Raw genomic sequence first — 21,662 nt, 5'->3', positions numbered from 1 at the left:
ATTTTATGTTTTTACATAATATCTTTGACATCCAGCATATAATTTAAATGTACAGTGTATCTCTCAATGGACTAACCACATTTCAAGTGCTTAATAGCCACAAGTGGCTAGGGGCTACCCTATTGGACAATGACTCCTTGTAGAGTGAGTAGGTAAGTGGGCAAGAGAAATGACTGGACCCCAAATATGGGGACATAACATGGTTCATGACATTTTTTTCAAGGCTCCATGGCAAAATAATAAGATAAGGACAGTGTGCTAAGTTTATCTCAGAGACAAGTATTTTCAATTTTTACATTTTGAGATTATGTCCATTAAAGTGACATGCTCCTCACAGAAACAATCATTTATAAAATGATAATAAATAATTGATGGTAGTCTTATTCTTAATATCATTCTTTTCAAGTGGCTAAATAAAAACATCAAAACTACAGTATCCTACCACTAAAAAAGTTTTATTGCTCTATGAAATCCAAAGGGCAGGAAACCACTGGTTAACAGCACACATAGTCTCCAGTTGGCCCGTTTAATCATCACAGCTGTATGATGCATTGCATTTTTGTTTGCTTGTTTTGAAACATAGAGGAGGGACAAAGCTTTTTCCTCTACCCTCCTCATTTCTCCAGGTGTAACCCTGGAAATTAAGCTGACGAGACAGAATCATAAGAGAAAAGCAAACAGAGTTTATTAACATGTGCAGTGTGCACACACAGTCAAAACTGAGTGATGAGTAATTCAAAGGGAGTGGCTTTACCATGGACTTATATAGCATCTGAACAAAGAACAATATGTAGAGAAGTGACAAGACAAAGGAAAAGAGATTTTAGGCTTTCAGGAGCAGCAGTCTGTGGGAAGGTTAATGTATGAGAGAAACTAATGGAAAATAGGAGTTATTTTAGCAAGGCTTTATATGTAGCTTCTTCTTAGTGCCATCTCTAGGCTGTGTCTGACAATTAGCAGCCAAAGCCTTCTTTCAGGTAAATGGGTGTCTGAGCATGAAGGACAGAGGGATTTGTGCGCTTTTTCTCAGTTGTCTTCAGTTCAAAATAATCCTATGACAAAGTGGCTTTTTTTGGGGGGGCAAGGGGGTGCATACTCTGATTTACAAAACAAGCATACACTTTCAGACAAGTTGCAAGTAAAGTGAACAATATTTTTCCCCTGCAAAACTATTTGAGAGTAAACTGTTGATATAATGCTCTATCACATAAAAAATTCTAGTGTGTATTTTCTGCACTAATGACATAACCTACAAAAGCCACAAAATAGCTATGAAAAAATTAGGAAATTAACTTTGAGGTATTACTCCCACCCAGTACTTAGATCCATTCAAGTTTTGACAGTTGTCTCTATACGGTCTTTAGCCTCCTTCAGTCTAGAACTTGCTCAGTCTTTTTGACTTACATGATCTTGACATTGGAAGCTATAGGCCAGTTATATCATAATTAATAAGTATTTGCTGGGGTTTCTTTAAAACTTCAAATATCCCATTCCTCATCGAACTTTTTTTTGGGGACAGGGTCTCACAGTGTGGTCTAGTCTGACCTTGAACTTATGATCCTTCTGCCTCAGCCATCGTAGAGGAGGAATTACAGGAATGTACCACCATACTTGGCTTCATCAGACTTTTAGCTTGTATATTTTAATCCTCAATTTGTCCTTGGTTTAGTTAGTAGTAGTCCCTTCAAGTTGCCTTCCATGAGATAGTACCTTCATTCTTTAAGGAATTTCTTGCTTTCTGACACAACATATTTTTCAGTCTCATATTTCACTTTCCTTGCTCCACTCTAGCAATCAGCCATTTCTACAAGGAGCCCTGGTGGACAGACATTGTATCTGAGAAGCCAAGATCTGAGTGTTAGGCATGCTCATTACGGTGGAGGGTGGTGGGAGTGGTGGTGGTGGTGGTGGTGGAGGAGGAGATCTTTATCCACCTTGGGCTCCAACACCCCAGACCAGGACTTTGATATTTAGTTTTATAGTAAATCATATTTTCAAATTTTCTTGCTTTTATTTTTGGCTTGCTAGGCATGTGCTCCACTGCCTGAGCCAGTTTTTGCTCTAGTTATTTTTAAGAAAGGGTCTTGCTTTTTGCCCAGGCTGGCCTGACCACCATCCCCCTATTTTATACTTCTCGCTGTAGTTGGCATGAGCCACCATGAGCCACCATGCTCAGCTATTGACTGAAATGGGATCTTGCTGACTTTTTCCCCAGGCTGGCCTTGAACAGTGATCCTCCTGATCTCAGCCTCCCAGGTAGCTAGGATTACAGTCATGAGCCACTGACCCCTTATTTGTTTCTTATTTTTAGAATTTCCTTCTTTTCTTTTTTACTGGGATTTAAACTCATGTCTTTGCACTTGTGAGGCAGGTGCTCTACCACTTGAGCTAAACCTCCATCCCTCTTCTTTTATTTTTTAATAGAATGCTATTCTTGTTTCATGGAGTGACTTACCCCTTATCTCTCTGATGATAGGAATTCTAGTTTGTTAACATCTCTTCTGAATTCCTTCATAGCTAGTTGTGGCCTTTATCTCTCTTGTTGGAGGCTTTTCTTCATACCTGGTGAGTTTTAGTCTTCTGTTCCTATAGAAGAAAGAATGAGGCACTGACTGGAATTTGGGGTAGGGGATAGAGATGTCATATAAAATATTGATAACCAGTTAAATGTGAATTTCAGATGAATAATAAATAATTTTTTGCTCTAAGTATGTCTCAAATATTGCATGGAACATATTTGTAACTAAGAAATTACTCCTTTATTTTGCAGTACTGGACTTTGAACTCAGGACCTTCACCTTGAGCCACTCCACCAGTCCCTTTTTGGTGAAGGGTTTTTCAAGATAAGGTTTCATGAACTATTTGCCCAGGCTGGCTTTGAACCACGATGTTCCTGATCTCTGACTGCTGAGTAGCTAGGTTACAGGCATAAGCCACCAGCACTCAGTGAAATTACTCCTTATTTTTCCAAAATTCAAATTTATCTGGTCATCCTGTTTTTATTTGCTAAACCTGGCCACCTATGTAGGCTCTCTCTTAGTCAACTAGTGATTTCCTTACAGGTAATCATATGGGTCTCCAACTTTTCTCAGGTTTTTTTTTTTTTTTTTTCTTATTTTGCCTTTTGGAGCAATAAGCCCAGCTGCTAATATGCCAAAAGCCACTTGTGAGAAGGGAGCAGTGTACAGATGGGCTTCAGTGCCACTATCCACACTTCTCCCAGCTCTGCTAAATCTCCCTGTCCTGAATGTAATCCTGGAGTAGGTATGGGACAGTTGTCTGGCTGGGAGAGTTGCAGAGAGGGAAACTAGAATGACGTAATGGATTTTTTACAAACTTTCAGCCAATTCTCCTGTTTTCAGACCTGTCCAGCAATCCTACCTTTGGAAGAACCAGTTGCTCCAATATCTGAATCTTTCTGGGGATTCTGATTTGTTTTTCCTGTAGGTTTATTTTCCAACTTTCTCTGAATATTGTTTATTTCTCTCATTTGCTGTGTCTTTGTCTACTATTCTTTTCATCTTTGTGAGTTTTGTGTCACCTGCAAACTCTTGTGCTGAATTTGTTTTGTAAGAATAAAGCTAAATGTGAATGTTCAATCTGCTATGTTTAACTAGACATCAATATTTTTTCCATTCACTTTATTGGTTAAAATATCTCAAGGAGAAATTATCTCTTATGTGTTACATATTCCAATGTCTGGGAATAAAGGTGTTTGGATAAACCCAGGATTTTTCTCTGATTTTCTTCTCCCTTTTAAACTCTGCCCTCAATAAAAGACCAAAGGTGACCCTGAAATGAATTCTTTGACCTAACAGATTTGCTGTTTTGGCACTGTTGGTTCCCCAAGGAGGGTTGGAGTACAGTGCCTGTAAATCTTCAATCTTAACCATGTGACTTTTAAGCCTAACCATTCCCTGCATGTCTATGGCTTAGAGCAATGAATTTAGATAAGGGCATGGTTTACTCTTTTTTATTGCCTTACAATAAGTGCTGTTTGCTTATAATAATTGGTTTACGAAAGCTCTTGAGTCACTAATAAATAAATATCCAGAGTCATTTGTTAAGTGGAGGGTGAAGAGTCCCAAGTCCTGAGAACACTGGTCTTTGCCCAGTTCCTCAGACACACCCTCTGAGAAACTTCAGAGATAGTCTGATCATTTCAAAAAATTATTTTCTGCCAACTCACATTGTTGTAAGTGAACTAGTCGCTGCATGTGGCAGATATTGTAGGCAGTAAAATTCAGGCTGATATTCACCATAGTCAAGGAACCAAGAGCAGGGTAGGAGTACTATCAGCTTTCATTAGGCTTGGCCCTGTTTTACAGATGATGAAAGACTTCTAACAAGTAAGCTGTGTCTCTGTGTCACTGGTATTCAAACTCAGGTTTGTCAGTCACTGCCTCTCAAACACATTTAGTCTCTTTTTGAATTATTGATTCTAAAAGATCTAGCCAGTGTAGTAGTGTGCACCTGCACTCTCACTTACTTGCGAAGCTGAACTGGAACAATCACTTGAGCCCTGGAATGTGAGACCACTCTGGACAACATAGTGAGATGCCCATCTGAATAAATAAATATATAAACAAATAAATAAATAAACAAAAATTTGAAAGGTTTGTATTTGTTCTGGAAAGCATGGGATAATGGGAAAACTTTCTTTGGTAGGAAATTTCAAATTCTATTTTCCAAATGTAGTTTTCCAGGGTTAATTATTTCTGTAGCAAATAGTACAGGGCAGTAGGACTGGAAAGATGGTTGTTTTGGTAGAATGATAGAGCAAACTATTATATTGTGAACTTGATGTTAGCTTTCGTCAAAGTCAAGACTTTGGTGTTGGTGGTAAAGGCAAGAATTGGAATTCTCTCTGGGTTATATTTACGGTGAAAGAGCATGGAAACTTTTTTCATGTGTGTGTGTGTGGTGATAGGGCCTGTGCATGCCAGGCAAGAGCTCTACTGCTGAGCTACACCTCTACTCCTAGCCCTACTGGTTCTCCTTCATTGTGGATAAGTTCATCTTCAGGAAAACCAAGGCATTTCTTCTGAAAACAAACTCACCAAAAACACCACCTCCAAGCTTGATGGGATTCCGACCTGAACCCCTGTGTCATCTCTAGGTAGGGAAGCATGAGAGAGGTAGAGAGAGAGGAGAAATGAGTTCCTATGAAGACTTACAATTGGGGGGCTAGATATCTATGTCTATCACCTCTTAGGTAGCCTGGAAGAGTCTGGCAATATTAGATTTTTATGTTCATTTTAATTGTTTTGAGGTCTTAACCTAGAAATAAATTGTTGGGTAATCATTTTTATGCAATAATAAAAGGTGCAGAAAATGTTATTGCTGCTTCCTGTTCAGGTTCCCCTCCTCATCATATAATGTTATTGAGATACATTTCATTCAGGTAAGTTGGCAGTTTTATCAAATCATAGAGGACACCCTGACAATTACCTTGCATGCTGCAGCAGACAATATGAAAACTCTCTAGGTCCAAATTCTCTCTGTTCTCAAGAGCATATCTTGAAGAAGGAGCAGCCTTGGTGGCTCCAGAAAATTTGGTCACCAGGTTTCTTGACTGTAGGAAAGAAAAATCCATATTTCTGCTCTTACAGGCTAAGGGTTTATAAGTGATTAATAAATGTGATAAAATGAACATTCTGTGTTAAATCCAAGCTGCATGGGTTTTTACTTTTTTGTTGTTGTTGACCTGGGGGTCCCACTATGTTGCCCAGGCTAGCCTTGAACTTGTGATTTTCCTACCTCAACCTCCTGATGCATGGATTTTTAGATAAGGTTTATATAATAATAGTCTTGAATTCTTTTCAGTTACAGTGAGATCAGATTGGAAATCCACCTTGCATGGACACTGGGAAAACAGAGTCATTCCCAATTTCTACCATTTGACTCCAATATGACCTTGCTGATGTATTCGATTTCTAATCACTTGGCTTAAATGAAGAAAACACTGTTTACAAGAGTAACATGTACAGTAGTAACTGTCAACATTAATTTTATAAAAAGCAAGAGTCTTTCTGAGTATGTTGGAAATTCCCAAGAGATTTGAATTTATTGTAATCTGCCCCTCCCACCAAGTGCATGACATCAGGAGAAGCAGTTGTGAAGTTAAGCAATGATGGGATGATGCAACTTCAAGATGGTTGGAAATTCTTGGTGAAATAAGGTAATAAAACTACAGAGTAAAAGAAGTAACAACTTGACTTCATCATGACTAATATGACAATGTCAGTACTTCACTTGGTTGCTATTGCCAAAGGAGGAGGGAGCAGGAAAAGGCAGGGAGACAAGGGGCGGAAGGAGAGCTGTCTTCATTGTGACAGTTCTACTAGACCATAAACTTAGCTAATTATTAGTATCAGCTGTTACTTATTATTTAATTCAGTAGTGCTGCTCTGTAATTCTACAACTCTTAAGTTGGCAAAGCATTTTGTAATGGAGCTAGCTGTATGAAAGATCCTATATAAAATGAATTTACAATTCTTGTTATAGTTTAGGAGTCACCCTATTGAGCTGGTGTGACCATGAATTAAGAAGATGAGCAGGGTTTGGAATGTAGTTTAGTGGTGAAGTACTTGCCCAGCATGTACAAATTCTGGGTTTAATCCCTAGCACTGGGGGGAGGGAGAGATGCTAAGAAAAAGGTTGAAAGACAGCTAATGTTCGTTTCAAGCCTATCTCTCATAATCCCCATCACCAGGACCAGAGGGCCAGTGGATGAAAGTTAAGTAGCATGAAGTCTGAGATAAAGTCAAAGGTGTGGGTTCTATTACTGATGTTGTCATCATTTTGACCTTTCAGAAAAGGAGATGAAATGAAAATGTTTATCTTGTAACCATCTGCCTAGGGTGTAAGAGAGAAGAACATTAAGAGAGAAATGGAGGCTCCCCTAAAGAAACACATTAAGTAAATGTCAGGTGTTATCACCCCTGAAGTTCTTCTAGCCATAACAACTTCACTTGAAAGCTATTTATTTAGGAAGCAGAAGATAGAAAGCCCCGGAGCTTCAGATTGATACTGGCTCAGTGCACCTAAAAATGTGAAAATACTTCTAGGACTATAGGCAAAATAAGTTCACTAGAAGACTATGAAAACATTTGTGTCTATAGTGACTTTTCCTTATAGCATCAAAATGTTTCTTTTCATTATTTCATGCAAAGAATTATGAAAAAGTATTATGTTACTTACAAAACAACTTATAAGGGATTCTTAAACAAAAAAAAGATGTAGAAACACAAGAAACAACATTTTATAGACAAAGTTCAAACACTCAGTAAATAGCTGGTGAGTACCAGTTACCTTATGTGCCAGGCACTGTTTGGAGCTGAGACTATTGTGAGTGATATAAACCAGAATCCAGTTTCCAAATTACCTTAAAAGCTGCATGCTGTTCTGGGTTCAAGAGAGGGAGGCCTGATTACCTCAAAACAAATTTTTGTTTTGTAAGTTGGAATCTTAGCCCATTTGTGCTGCTATGACAAAATTCAACAGACTGGGGAATATATAAACAATAGAAATTAATTGCTCACAGTTATGGAGGCAGGGCAGCCCAAGATCAAATTGGATAGACAGAATAATGCAGTCAATGAGCAGAATATGGCAAGGGTTCCTATAATGGCTTGGAAAATATTTATAGTGGTTCAATATTGAAGCTGTGGAGGAACAAGTAGGGGTGTCACCCGGACTATCCCAGCCTTTACCAGCCTTCTACAATCTCATCCTCACCTCCACTGCTACTGGACTCCAGCCAGTCTGAAGGATCATCCCTCTGGGGTTCCCCATGGTTCATTAAGGCAGGTTGGTCAAGTTTACCTACCACCTTTCCTTGCACAACCCACTCCCCAACTTTGGAAATGTTTCCCAGAAAAAAATCACAGCCAGTGTTACAAGTTTCTCATGGAAAGGTTTTCTTTTTGCCATCTGGAAAACTGGAAACCATCTAGCTTACTGGCTTGCTTTCTTGTACCACATAGATAATAATGGGATGGTTCAATCCTCAGCTGACATGTCCTGAGCTCACACAATTGCCCAGACATTGTAGAAAGAGGCGGCACATTTCTAGATAGACTTGCAATCTACTTACATTTTTTACATTTAAGAGAGAATTTTAAAACATGCAGACTAACTCTACTTCCTAAATATTTATTGATTGCCATTGACTCGGACCATTGAGCACTTTCTGAAGCCCCATCTCCCTTCACCCTCACTAATAGAACATTCTCAATAACAGGCCTTTTCTCTCTCTTAAGTGATCTTCCACAGCTCTTCCCTTCACACTACACTAAGGAAATATTATCATAAGCGAAATCTTTTCCTATTCAGCTAGAAATGAGCATTTAACTTAAAACAAATTGCAGGCCAAGTTTTAAAGGGCCATTAATTAGTAATAGTATCAGAGGAGCAAGGTGGCTAGATGGCTGAAATTGAGCACAATAGGCTAGTTTTTCACTCTTATCTCATCTGATGATACTTGTCCTTGCAAAGCACGTGTAATCACTGAGCCCTGGGAGAGCCTCAGCATGGCGCCTCGTACAGGGAAGGCTCTGGACAGGTGTCCTTCCCGTCCTCTCTACCTTCCCTGCTCTCAGCAGGCATTCATGCCTGTATGAGAATAATGGTTTGCTCTCCAGTGTTTCTCAACCTGTCTCTTTGGCATTCTTTCCCTGGACTGACTACTCCACAGACAATCTTGGTGTCACCCATTCTGAATTCCTCTGGGACTCTGAGACCTGGTTATTCTAACAACCCCTTCTCCACTGTGCATCTTCATTCTCTACATTTTAAAAAGTTATTTTTTACTTTTTTTTTTTTCAGTACCAGGCATGAACCCAGGGACCTGCACATGGTAGGCAAGTGCTCTACTGCTTGTGTGCCACCGGCCCTTTTTGCTTTGGAGACGAGGTCTCCCCACCGTTTTTGCCTGAACTGCCCTTGTACTTGATGTCCTCTGCCTTTGCCTCCCTGGTAGCTGGGATTATAGGATGGACTTCATTCTTTCTTTCTTTCTTTCTTTCTTTGTGGGACTAGGGTTTGAACTCAGGGCTTCAAACTTACAAAGCAGGGGCTCTACCACTTGAGCCTCACCTCCAGTCCATTTTGCTCTGGATATTTTGGAGATGGGGGGGGTCTCATGAACTATTTGCCTGGGCTGGCCTCAAACCTCAGTCCTCCAGATCTCAGCCTCCCAAGTAGCTTAAAGTCACATAAAACTTTCTATCAACCTTTGTTCTCCCTAAGTAAGTGACTGTTTTCTTCTAGATATTACACCAAACTTCTTGAAAAAGTAGTCTACACACACTCCCTCCAATTCCTTGTCTAATACCTACTTGTCTATTGCAACTTGCTTCTGCAGCGTCTTACACTGCTTTTCCAGTTGTTAATAATTACCTCCTATTTTAACCAAATCCAGTGGCCTCCTCATATTCACGTTCCTCTTCTGTCTGTAGCATGTGCTATGCTTGTCCACTCCCTTGACAAAATTCTCCCCATTGTCTTTATCTACCACTTTCATCATCTGTGCTGTTTATCATGTTCCCTGTCCTTCCCTTAAATTCTGGTGTCCTCAAATGTCCATTCTTAGCTGCTTCTGTTTTGCTCTGGATTAGCATTTCTTAGTTTGGATGCATCTAAGAATCACTAGGGAGCTCTTTAAAAATCCAGACCCAGATTAAATCCCATTAAATCTGATTAGATACATACCAATTAAATCCGATTTCCGGCTTCACCCAGAAATCGGATTTAATTGATCCCAGGCTGGCCTCTGGCAATCTATTTTTTTAAATGCTCCTCAAGTGACTCTTAAGTGTCATTAGGATTAAAAACCACAACTTTAAAATATCTACTTGCATCTTCATTTTTTTACCTCATTCCTGATACACAGACCCAAGTTTCCAGCTCTTTGCTGAGCATCTGAGCATCTGAGCCTGAGCTGAGTATTCCACAGTATCTCACTTACTATGTGGTCCAAATTCAACTCATTATGCTTCCATTTCTGACTCTTTCTGTTTATTAGGGTCACCATTCCTCACGTTTCCATGCCCTGTGCTGGGTTGGAGGTATGAATCAAGTGGTAGAACACTTGCCTCGGAAGTGCAGCATGCCAGTTCAAACCTCAGTCCTGCCAAAAGATAAAAACGAAAATAAATGTGAAACTTTTAAAAAATGCAAAAAATAAATAAAATAAAACCCTTTGTGCTTTGCCCCTCAGTTCACATATTTGCCACACACTACAGATTGTATCGCTGACCCATTTCAAATCCATTCTCCCTATCACCAAGCCACGATGCATTTTTGGACCATATTAAAATTACTTATTTCCTGGTTTTCCTATTTCCGGTGATTTTCTTCTTTATTCTATTTTCCACGTGCAATTACAGAGATCTTTCTGGATCACAGAGCTAATGGCACCCACTCAGTAACAACCAATGTATTTTTCTTATCCGAGAAGAGGACAGATTCCTTAGCGAGGCTCTCACAATTGGCTCCAATTCTCTAAAACTATCCTCCTCTATCCTAGATTCCTATCCCTATTGTGTTCCCGAAAATTCAGTTGTCTAATTGTGTGGTTCTCCATTGTGTTCCTTTTTTGTCTTTGCTTATGTTGTCCTCTCTGTCTATGACTTGATTCAAGTCAGATGGTTCAAATGAAGGGACTACTTACAGAAATATGGTCAGGATAAAGGGAAATCACAAAAGTGGATGATGAGCTCATTATCTACTAGCAAAGTGGAAGCACTTACTATCCGAGTCCCAAAGGACCGAGAGAATGAAACATTTTCACCTCTCAGTGAGAGCTGGAGCCATGGACAAGGGGCCATCGGTAGTAGCTGTACACAGAGAGGGTTGCAGTCACTGCCAAACCACAGTGCTGCAGTGTGAGGGTCAGTGAAGAGATATACCCACCTCTCTCTCCTGCTACCCTATAAGCACCAGTCAGTAGCTTTATTTGGCCAAACTTAATCAGCAGCCAGCCAATCCCCAAGGATCAGGAGAGGCAGTCTTTTGGTTATAAAGCAGGACAGACAGAGGCAGAGAATGAATGATAGCATGAGGGAGGGGAAATTAAATAGAGAATAACTGCATAGCTCTCTTCTATGAATAGTAGAATCCCTTTTTATCTTTCAGGATGCAGTTCAAATGTTACCTTTTATGTGAAGTCTCCGATTTTCCTAACTCAAAATTCAGTTATTATTTCACTCCTTTATACTCTGTTAGCTGTTATGTCTTCATTATTGCGTGATCAGTCTGACTTACATTACAATTATTTATGTATCTGCATCCATCTCTTGCATCATATTTCGTGCTTCTGAAGGAAGGGGATAGTGCTTCATTTGCCGCAGTGTCTTGTAGGTAACAGGCACTCAATAACTGTTGGTTGAACTTAATTGCCTTCTCCCATTATCACCTTCTCAGCCTCTGTCAAGGAGATTCATATATTCTTATAAACCATAGTCCTCACATTTTTAAAAATTTCTACTTTTTATAATAGTTTCTTTTTGGTCTTGCTTCTGCTTCTTGCTTGATTCCTAACCCTCATTTTTCTTACCTACATTTTTTAGATCCTTAACTACAGTTCACCCAGAAATTATGGGAAATACTGCTACTATTGATCCTGCTAGCTTTATTCCATAATCTGAGAGGTGCCTATAAAAAGCTTTTCCTTAATTTATGTATGCACTAAACTTAAAAAATGAAGTCACAGAACCCAATTTTTCAATCTTCATTGGACTTTAAACTCTTCTGAATAGAAGTTATACTTGACTTAAAATATGTTTTGCATATAGAGAAATCTGTATGCTGCTCCTATTCCTTGTAAAGCAAATATTACCAATAGCATTTACCAATTACAACCGAGGTTAACATATTTTTATTATGCAAACACTATTGTATATTGCTGGTTTGGAGTCACAAATTTTATGTAGCTTTTAGATTTTTATATGAAAAGAACTTTTTTTTTTTGAGAGTTTTATAGCCCAGACTGGCCTCAAACTTGCTATGTAGCCCAGGCTGATTTTGAATTTGTGATTCTCCTGCCTCTGTCTTCCTAGTGCTGGGATTATAGATGTGCATCACCATCCCAGAGAAAAGGGCTATTTTTAAACCCAATGAAAGATGTCTTTTTTTTTTTTTTTTTACATTTGTGGTGTTGATAATGATAGAAATAATGGGAAAATTGTAATTTCCAAAGCAGTTCTGAGTTTTTATCTCAAATATTGTATTTTTCATCTTAAATTTGATTCTTTTTTTTGGCAGTACTGGGGTTTGAACTCAGAGCTATAGTGCTTGCCAGGCAGGCACTCTACCACTTGAGCCACACCTCCAGCCCAAGTTTGATTTTTTTTTAATCTACATATCTTTTCTCTTCTTATCATGCTCATGCTTTCTTGTACTTTCTTGCATATGTAGAGCATAATTGTAATGGCCATTTGAATGTCTTGTCTACTAATTTTATAACCTGTGGCTTATCTGGGTCTATTTCTTTTGATATTTCCCCCTCTCATTATGGACATGTCCCTCTTCTTTATAGATACAGTAATTTTTTTAATTGGATTTCAGATATTGTGAATTTCACATTGTTGGGGGCCAGGTTTTGGTTTGCTTATTTGTTTCTGTTTATGTATTCTTTTTTTAAATGCAGTGCTGGGGTTTGAACTCAGGGTTTTACACTTGTAAAGCAGGCACTCTACTGCTTTAGCCACACCTCAGGCTCTGTTTGTATTCCTTTAAATATTTTTGAATTATGTTCTGGGAAGCAATTTCAGTTACTGAAACACTTTGATCCTTTTGAGGCTCGCATTTAAACTTTGAAAAGCGAAGCAGAGCAACCTTTAGTCTAGGGCTAATTTGATCTCATGAGGCAATAACTTTCTGAGGAAGAAACTCAATACTCAAGTGTCACAGTTTTTCCATTCAGACTGTTAGGAATGAGAACTGTTTTTACTCTTGTGTTACCATGAGTAATTGCTCCTTTTAGCTACCTCTTTCCCAGGTCTCAATTAGTTTCCTCACAGGTGTGCTGACTGGTACTCAGCTGAAGCCCCTGCAAATCTCTAGCATACACTCTCTGGGTTTTCTCCTCTCTGGTAATCTACCCTAAAATTCAAACTGCCTCAAGCTTCCCTGAATTCTCAACCACATTTCTTCAACTCAGGAGAACTCTAGGTTTATTGGGTTCCCCTTGCCTATGCTGTTCCTGGAAACTTCCAAGCAGTAAGCTAGGACAATTAATTATGGGTTAACTCATTTGTTTCTTTTTTTTTTTTTTCCAGAGATTACTGTCCTGTGTAGCATGTTTCCAACATCTGAAAACTGGTGTTTATATATTTTGACTCATTTTCAGGTGCTTAAGGTATTGGGGTAAATTGTGTCCCTGATATTTCACTGTGGCCACAGGTGAAAGTTGCAGTTTTGGTTTTCAAATGGGAGATGGAGAGGTGTGTTGTGAACCAATTCTGTGTCAGAAACACAAGCCAGAGTATGACCATGGCCAATTTCTTAGTTTCACTTCCCTTACTTGTAAAATGAAGAGGTTCATCTATTTGATCACAAAGTTATTCTCTGCCTCTTGAGCTGGGGGAGGGAGGGGTGAAGCTCAGTGGCAGAGCCTTTGCTTAGCATTTGCAAGGCCCTGGGTTTCATCCCCAGCACCAAAAATAAATAAATAAATAAATAAATGAATAAATAAATAAAATCTTCTCTGCCTTTTAAATTCTTTGATTCTATAATTCAGCACATGAGTCTTTATAGAGTGAATTGATATATATTCCCCTAAGTGATATACTGAAGAATCAGTACTGTGGACTCCCATTTTTACCACAGTAGATCAGATTTAGAAGGAAAGATTTGTGTTTTAATCAATGAAGGAGTTGTTAGTTACAAACTTGGGAGGGACCATACAAATCCCATAGCACACACTGAAAGTGACCAAACAATTCGAAGATGAGGAAATGTACAGGAACATTCTTGGTTTTTCATAAGTATCTGTTAAGTATCACGGTGGTACATGAAACATTTTCACAATGGAAAGACTAACTGAAAAATCTTCCCATTATAACCAAGGTAGAAATCTCTCAATATTGGGATTGGTTAATGGTACATCCATATAATGCAATCTGATATATCAGTCAAAAATACTGAAGCTGACTGATAAACACTTATATGGAATGCTTTCAAAGATATATTGTTGCTGGGAGTGACTCAAGTAGAGTGCTTACCTCACATGTATGAGGCCTTAGGTTCAATCTCCAATGTGGAAAAAAAAGATAACATTGTTAAATTAAAAAAGCCAAGATCACTATGGATAATTTTATTATTTTTATTTATATATTTCATAACAAAAAGATTTAAAGTGAACTAAGAAAGAAATGTATATAATAATATGCTTATTATATATTTATTTTAAGGTAATGTAGGGTACATGCCTGTATAGTCAGAGAATATGTCTAGAAGGATACACAATTGTTGATACTGGTGCCTCAGAGGAGGACTGGGGACAGTACGGAAGGGAGACTGTTTTCTCTATAGTCTCTTTTCTGTACACATTGCCATCTCTTACTATGGGTGTGTCATCTAGTTGTTTCTTTAATGCTGCTACTGGATACCTATATATATTTTAATCAACAAAATAACCAAACTTTTCTAAAAATGTAGTTTTCTACAAATCAGTCTGGGAAATCTCTATCTCTGGGTGATGTGATTAAAAAAGCCAAATTGCACTCATTCTTTCTACTCTTGCCCAGTTAAGTACAGAGCTACAGAGCACCCTCACGGCTATGATTAGTTTTCTATTTCTTATGAAAATAATTGTTCTAGATACCTAAATGACTGGAGCATAATGCTTTCTTGAATCCCTTACTAGAATATGGGTGCTATGAGAGAAAGAAAAGATCATTTGTTTCTAATGACTCTATATGGTTCTATGGTATTTTTAAAATTTTATTATTTTCACATTTACTTACATGTGTATACATTGTTTGGGTCACCTAGTTTTACGGTATTTAATTAACCTTTATAATCCAACCCACCATCTTTCTGGCTTTCAGAGGGCCAACTAAGCATGCACAGGATGCAGGAACTAGAAAGTGAAACTGTATGATTCACGAGATGTTAATTTGTGGCCAGTTTGCTACTTTCAAATACTACAAGTGACAGGTAAAGGTGTATGAAAGAGAGTGAAATAACCACTAAGTGGGGGTACTACCTCTTTTGTTTTAGGAGAGAATTACTGTTCCAGAAAGCTATCTTAACAGAATAACTTGTAGACATAAACTGTGTTCCTAAGACTGTTGACATACCTCAGGTAAAACCCAGCCAATTATACCCTGAGAGACAGGTAGAGGTATTTGGAAAGATATGTGTGAGGCCAAAATTTCAAAATCCATGGCTCATTATGCAAGTCAGAATAAAGTGCTAGGATTTGCTATTATTCATGCCCAAGGCATTTTCTTCTGATGCTTTTATCTTCTTTAAATTTTCTGGTGCTGTTGCTGGTTTTGAATTCCTGAAATGTCAATGTAGCAAGAAAGATGCCTCCAAGATCCAGCCAGCCAACGAGAGATTATAAAGAATAAGACTCCTGACTTCAAGAGGTTTCTTTTGTCACATGAGAGGTTTACTGTATAGAAACCACTATAACACATGAATAATCTGAAGGAAAACATTGCTGTTGGGGGTGACAGAGTTTTTGGTGGATTACGTACTGGCAGGAGGAGTTCCTGGTTCTCCTCACAATGTGAGCCAAAGATTAATAATTTAACAAAAGGGAGGCCATTACTAGGGTTGTCAGATGTAGCAAATAAAAATGCCATAACCTAGCTATATTTGATTTTTAGAAAACAATTTTTTTTAGCATATGTATCCAGTGCAATATTTGGGACATACTAAAAAACAATTCACTGTTTATCTGAAAGTCAAATTTAATTGGGTGTTTCTATTTATCTGGCAACCCTAACAGCTACTCAGAGTAGGGAGTAGACACTTAATATGTCTTTGTCTTTCCCTCATCTTTTGGTTCTTTCATGATGTGTTGCTATTGACATTCTCCACACAGGCAGGATTCAATAAGGGGTGGGAACACCACTGAACTCTTGCTATGCTGCAGAGCCTGAATGGCAGATAAGGCCGTGAAGTGAAGTAACTTAGGACCAACTGAGAGACAAATGCCTTTTTACTTCCAAACATAACAGTTAGAGGCGCCTTATAATATACAGGATCAAATTTAGGCTTTTCATTAGGATATTAAAGGAAAAGATGATCACAAAAGACAGAAGGGCTCCAGGAAATTTTGAGCTGTGGAAATTCTTGGAGTAAGTCAAAGTGGTTTCCACAAACTAGGTCAAGGTGAGATGGAGGGCACCCTCTCTTGGGACTCCTCCCTGCTCTGGAGCTGTACTCTCTTGTTACTTATTTATTTTTTTGTGGTACTGGGCCTATACCTTAAGCTACTCCACCAGCCCTTTTTTGTGTAGGATATTTTCAAGATAGGGTCTCACAAACTATTTGCTTGGGCTAGCTTTGAACCTTGATCCTCCTGATCTCTGCCTCCTGAGTAGCTAGGATTACATGCGTGAGCCACTTGTACCTGGCTCTGCTATACACACACACACACACACACACACACACACACACACACACACACAGGGATTTCACACAGGTGAAATCTGCTATACTTCATTCAATTTCCATTTTGGCTGTAAGAAAAGCATAATAACCTTTTTCTTACACAAAGCACTATAGAGATTTAATGAGCTTCCATGTCTGCCAATTTGGAAAATTATGAGCCATAAATATAGGAGACCTCCACTCATTAAATTGTTCTTGCTATGCTGTCAGAGCATGACAGAGCAAGCCAAAACCACTCAAAAATACACATATGCCCAAGTTAGCTTCTACCTGTAAAAATTTGTCCCACGTCATCTATGTGTGACTCTTTTGTTGTCTGAAATAGTTTCACTGTATAACCTAGGCTAGCCTTTAACTTTCTTTCCTTCAATACTGGGGATTCAAGGCAGGGTCTTGTGCATGCTAAGCAAGAAGTGTACCACTTGAGCCATACCCCCAGCATGACCTTGAATTCTCCATCCTCCTGCTTAAGCTTCCCAAGTGCTGGGATTACAGGTATGAACCACCATGACCAACTGTGTGACAACTGATAAATATAAAATGAATCTCAGGTCTTTTGGTGAGCAAAGTGTTAAGTGATGATTGGGAGACAGTGAAGGAAGGACAAAAACTCCCCTACCACAAAATCGAAATTGTCTGGGTGCAATCCTGTTTACCAGAACTTCACAGGCCTTTCTGTTACTAAGTTAAGCTCTTTGGGAACAAAGACATTCTTTGAATATTCAAAATAGTATTGCAGGGGCTCAGACTATCAAAACAGATCACATATGGATCAGAATTTTGCCATATTGATGAACTTTTCCTTGACATGCAGCCAAGGACACTTCAAGTATAAGGTCATGAGGAACATAACTATACAGACTTTAAATAAATATATCAGATCCATGCTTGAGGTGTTCTTATGTCATAGACTTTCCAGGAAAATCTGAATTGTAAATGTTAGATTTAGTTGTTGGATCATACCCCGCCCACCCCCCCCCCCAATTTGGTGAAAAGAAAAACCATATATGGTCACCACAACCATATCTACCTGGTAGGCGCTAGCAAATGCATTCATTGTAAGTTGTAGAAGAAAGCTAATCAAGCCTATTTTTTCTTAGAGCCACATAAAACAATAAAAGTGAAAGGACTACATAGACCATTTTACTAGGCCCTTATTTTAAAAATGAAGACTATTCCTGTAAAAGAAAGAAAGTTAATTGGATTTCTTCTATTATTTAGGAATGTGAACATAAGTATATAGAAGTTCTCTTATGATATTTTAAAAATAACTATTAAAAGCTATTAAAATTTCCATGGAAATCATTTGTAGGAGCTAATATGTAATGACTTCTTTTATTTAAATATTTTCTGTTGCAATAAAATCCCTTTTCTTCATTCACTCATGCTTAATTCAGAAGCTAGTCAATAAGTATGTCCTACAGGCCAAGCACTATTCTAGATGCTGGGGATTCAATGGTGAATCCATGTGACATGTTAGGATATTTTGCTTTTTTTGTAAATGAAATATACTAAAGAGTCTGCCATGCCCATAGCTACTGCTGAAATGGCAGCTACTAGTACCTTGAAGTAATTTGGACAGAAGTGAGACCTGACTCAAAGTCAGAAGACCTGTCATGGGGCTCAGTAGAAAGAGATATGCAAGCCAATTATTTTTGTTCTCTAGAGAATTTGAACCAAGAAACTACGAGAATTTGGTTGTGTCTGTTGCCACAAAGAAGATGAAGTGATAAGGGCTCCAAAATCACAAGCAAGATGAAACCAAAAGGTAGAATAAAGGGTGGTAGTGAGTTGGTATGGAGGGAGCAGAAAATCAGAAGTAACATAGAGAACATGAGAGAAAAGGATGCATGGAGAGGCAGGTCTCCAATTGTCTCAGAATCCAGTGATGTTTTGGCTCCAATAGTGCTTCAATTCTTGTGTATTTATTTATTTATTTATTTTAGTACTGGTGATTGAGTCCAGGGCCTCAGACATGGTAGGCAAGCATTGTACTGCATGAGCCTCACCTCCAGTTCTGTTTTTTTAAAAAAAGCCTCCCCCACCTTTTTTTTTTTCCTTTTTCTTTTATTATTCATATGTGCATACAAGACTTGGTTCATTTCTCCCCCCTGCCCCCACCCCCTCCCTTACCAACCACTCCGCTCCCTCCCTCTCCCACCCCCCTCAATACCCAGCAGAAACTATTTTGCCCTTATTTCTAATTTTGTTGTAGAGAGAGTATAAGCAATAACAGGAAGGGACAAGGGTTTTTGCTGGTTGAGATAAGGATAGCTATACAGGGCATTGACTCACATTGATTTCCTGTGTGTGTGTGTTACCTTCTAGGTTAATTCTTTTTGATTTAACCTTTTCTCTAGTACCTGTTCCCCTTTTCCTATTGGCCTCAGTTGCTTTTAAGGTATCTGCTTTAGTTTCGCTGCGTTAAGGGCAACAAATGCTAGCTAGTTTTTTAGGTGTCTTACCTATCCTCACCCCTCCCTTGTGTGCTCTCGCTTTTATCATGTGCTCATAGTCTAATCCCATTGTTGTGTTTGCCCTTGAGCTAATGTCCACATATGAGGGAGAACATACGATTTTTGGTCTTTTGGGCCAGGCTAACCTCATTCAGAATGATGTTCTCTAATTCCATCCATTTACCAGCGAATGATAACATTTCATTCTTCTTCATGGCTGCATAAAATTCCATTGTGTATAGATACCACATTTTCTTAATCCATTCGTCAGTCCCCCACCTTCTTTAAAATAAATGGAATACTCCTTTGTTCCTTTAAAGAGCTCAAGTAAATTGTATGGTCTTCTCAGCCACTTGATATATGAGTGTAAGAGCCAAAAGGTACATTTTATTTTTATTGTTATTATTTTTGGAGCTGGGGATTGAACCTGGGGCCCTATGCATGTTAAACACATGCTCTATCCCTGAACAATACCCCTAATCCAGGAGTGTACATTAAACTAAATGATCGACCTTGAAATAAATACAAGTTAGTCCCACTTAACTCTACCTATGTGGGTTTACAAGTCTACTTGTAAATCATGCCAGCACAATTTACAGGAGTTGTTTTTGGAAACTTTACCCCTTGTTTTAAATATCAACAATTGTGTTATAGCACTACTGCAGAACTGAAATGACATTCAGCCTTTGGTTCAGGAAATCTTGTCAATCACTTATTTCTTTTGCTTTCTTATATTGTTTTCATGTTATCTTGACTTTGAATTTAAATCAGATAACAATAACCGTGTCCACAAAGGCTTGCTTTGGCTTAGAGTTTTTGTAGAGCTATAAATGGCCAACATTTATTGTGTGTATACTCTATGTCAGGCTCTGTTCTTAACAGCCTTACCTGTAATAACTTATTTTATAGTGATAACTCTATTGGGTAGATAATATTATTATTTCTATTTCACAAATATGAGACAGGGAGAGGTTTAAAAAGTTTCCCAAAGTCTTGCAGATATTAAGTGATGAAGCCAAGATTCAAATATATGTAGAATCTACAACCTGAACCATGCCTTTATATGGCATTGTTCCCATGGGAACCATGTAAGTTCCGGACTAACTCCGACTAGCTAGAGGTTACATTTCTTGTTCCTGCTGGCAGTTATACTGCAATGAAAATTAGCTTATTTAATAAGTATGTTACATACTGGTGGCCATGTCAGGCAGACAGGGTCTGTGCCCTGAAGAGGGCAGATTCCTGTCAGTTTGCTTAGAGTTAGTCTTTTTCCTCAGAGTCTAATTTCCCCTTGGGTGAATTCATAAGATGTAGAGGTAGAGGTGAACAGTAGAATATTTGTGGCTTTAGCAAGTTTCTTTTTTTTTTTTTTTTTCCCGGTACTCGGGCTTGAATTCAGGGCCTATGCCTTGAGCCACTCTACCAGCCCTTTTTTGTGATGTGTATTTTGAGGTAGGGCCTCTCAAACTATTTGCCTGGATTGGCTTTGAGCCTCGATCCTCTGATCTCTGCCTCCTGAGTAGCTAGGATTACAGGCGTGAGTCACCATAACCTAGCTCTGCAAGGTTCATTTTTGTTGGAGCAAGTATTTGTGGCATATTGACAGTGATCAGTTATTAATTTTTGGCTGGAAGTGTTCACTCTGACCTTTCACCTATCCACTCTGACCTTGTACCTATCCACTCTGACCTTGTACCTATCCTATGCTTTCCTAGTCCACATCTTCAATTTTTAAATATACTAGCATGCACTTGTCTCTTACATTTCTTTCAAAATCTTTTTTTCTATTTTTCTGTTTAGTGGAGCACTAATGATCCAACTTAACTCAGCATAATTTATCAAATTACAATGGTATTGTATCAATTGTATCAAGACTAGGTTCAGTGCAATGTAACAGAAAAACCCAGATAATAGTTGCTTAAATAAGATTAGCAATTTATTTCTTTTTCACTTAAAATAATTTTGGAAGGCTGGGTGTGGTGGTCCATGCCTATAATCCCAGCACCCTGGGGGATGAGGCAAGAGGATCATGAATTCAAGGTTAGCCTGGGCTACATAGTGAGACCCTATCTCAAAAAAAATTTTTTTTTGAGGTGAGCAGTTCAGGATTGGCATGGAGGCTCCAGCAAGTTGTCAGGTATTCAATTCCTTTGTACTATTATTTATATGCAGGAAACAACTATCTTCCTTATGGTCTCAAATGGCTGAAAAGGCTCCAGACATCATATCATTTCCCAGCTCATAGGATAGAGAGAAGGATAAGAAGGGTACATTTCTTTTTTCTAACTTTTTTTTTTGGGTGGTAATGGGGTTTGAATTCAGCTGCCTCACGCTTGCTAGGCAAGTGCTCTACTACTTGAGCCACTCTGCCAGCTCTTTTTTGTGTTGGGTATTTTCAAGATAGGGTCTCATGAACTATTTGCCTGTGCTGGCTTCAAACCATGATCCCCCTGATCTCTGTGTCCTGAGTAGCTAGGATTACCGGTATGAGTCATTGCTGTCAGGCTTTTCAATGATTTTTTATACGTAAGACCCATACAGTATTTCTGATTAGATTTCGGTAGCCAGAAT

The 21,662-nt window shown here is 38.6% G+C and overlaps 1 protein-coding gene across 1 annotated transcript in view; it reads right to left on the bottom strand.

Annotated features, from left to right (window-relative positions):
- The window catches only part of LOC141421396 (uncharacterized), a 29,794-nt gene that overhangs the window by 609 nt on the left and 7,523 nt on the right, over positions 1 to 21,662 (bottom strand). Inside the window, exons 3-7 of the mRNA XM_074066965.1 lie at positions 11,269 to 11,430; positions 9,971 to 10,132; positions 5,452 to 5,575; positions 4,490 to 4,565; positions 2,456 to 2,586 (exon numbers count right to left, since the gene is read on the bottom strand). The gene's annotated coding sequence lies outside the window, so the exon portion shown is untranslated. The remainder of the gene's footprint in view (positions 1 to 2,455; positions 2,587 to 4,489; positions 4,566 to 5,451; positions 5,576 to 9,970; positions 10,133 to 11,268; positions 11,431 to 21,662) is intronic.

The sequence above is a fragment of the Castor canadensis genome, chromosome 3 (genome assembly GCF_047511655.1).
Source record: "Castor canadensis chromosome 3, mCasCan1.hap1v2, whole genome shotgun sequence".
Taxonomy (NCBI): domain Eukaryota; kingdom Metazoa; phylum Chordata; class Mammalia; order Rodentia; family Castoridae; genus Castor; species Castor canadensis.
Note: the sequence above shows the minus strand (reverse complement) of the source record. Positions and strands in the feature narration are given on the sequence as shown.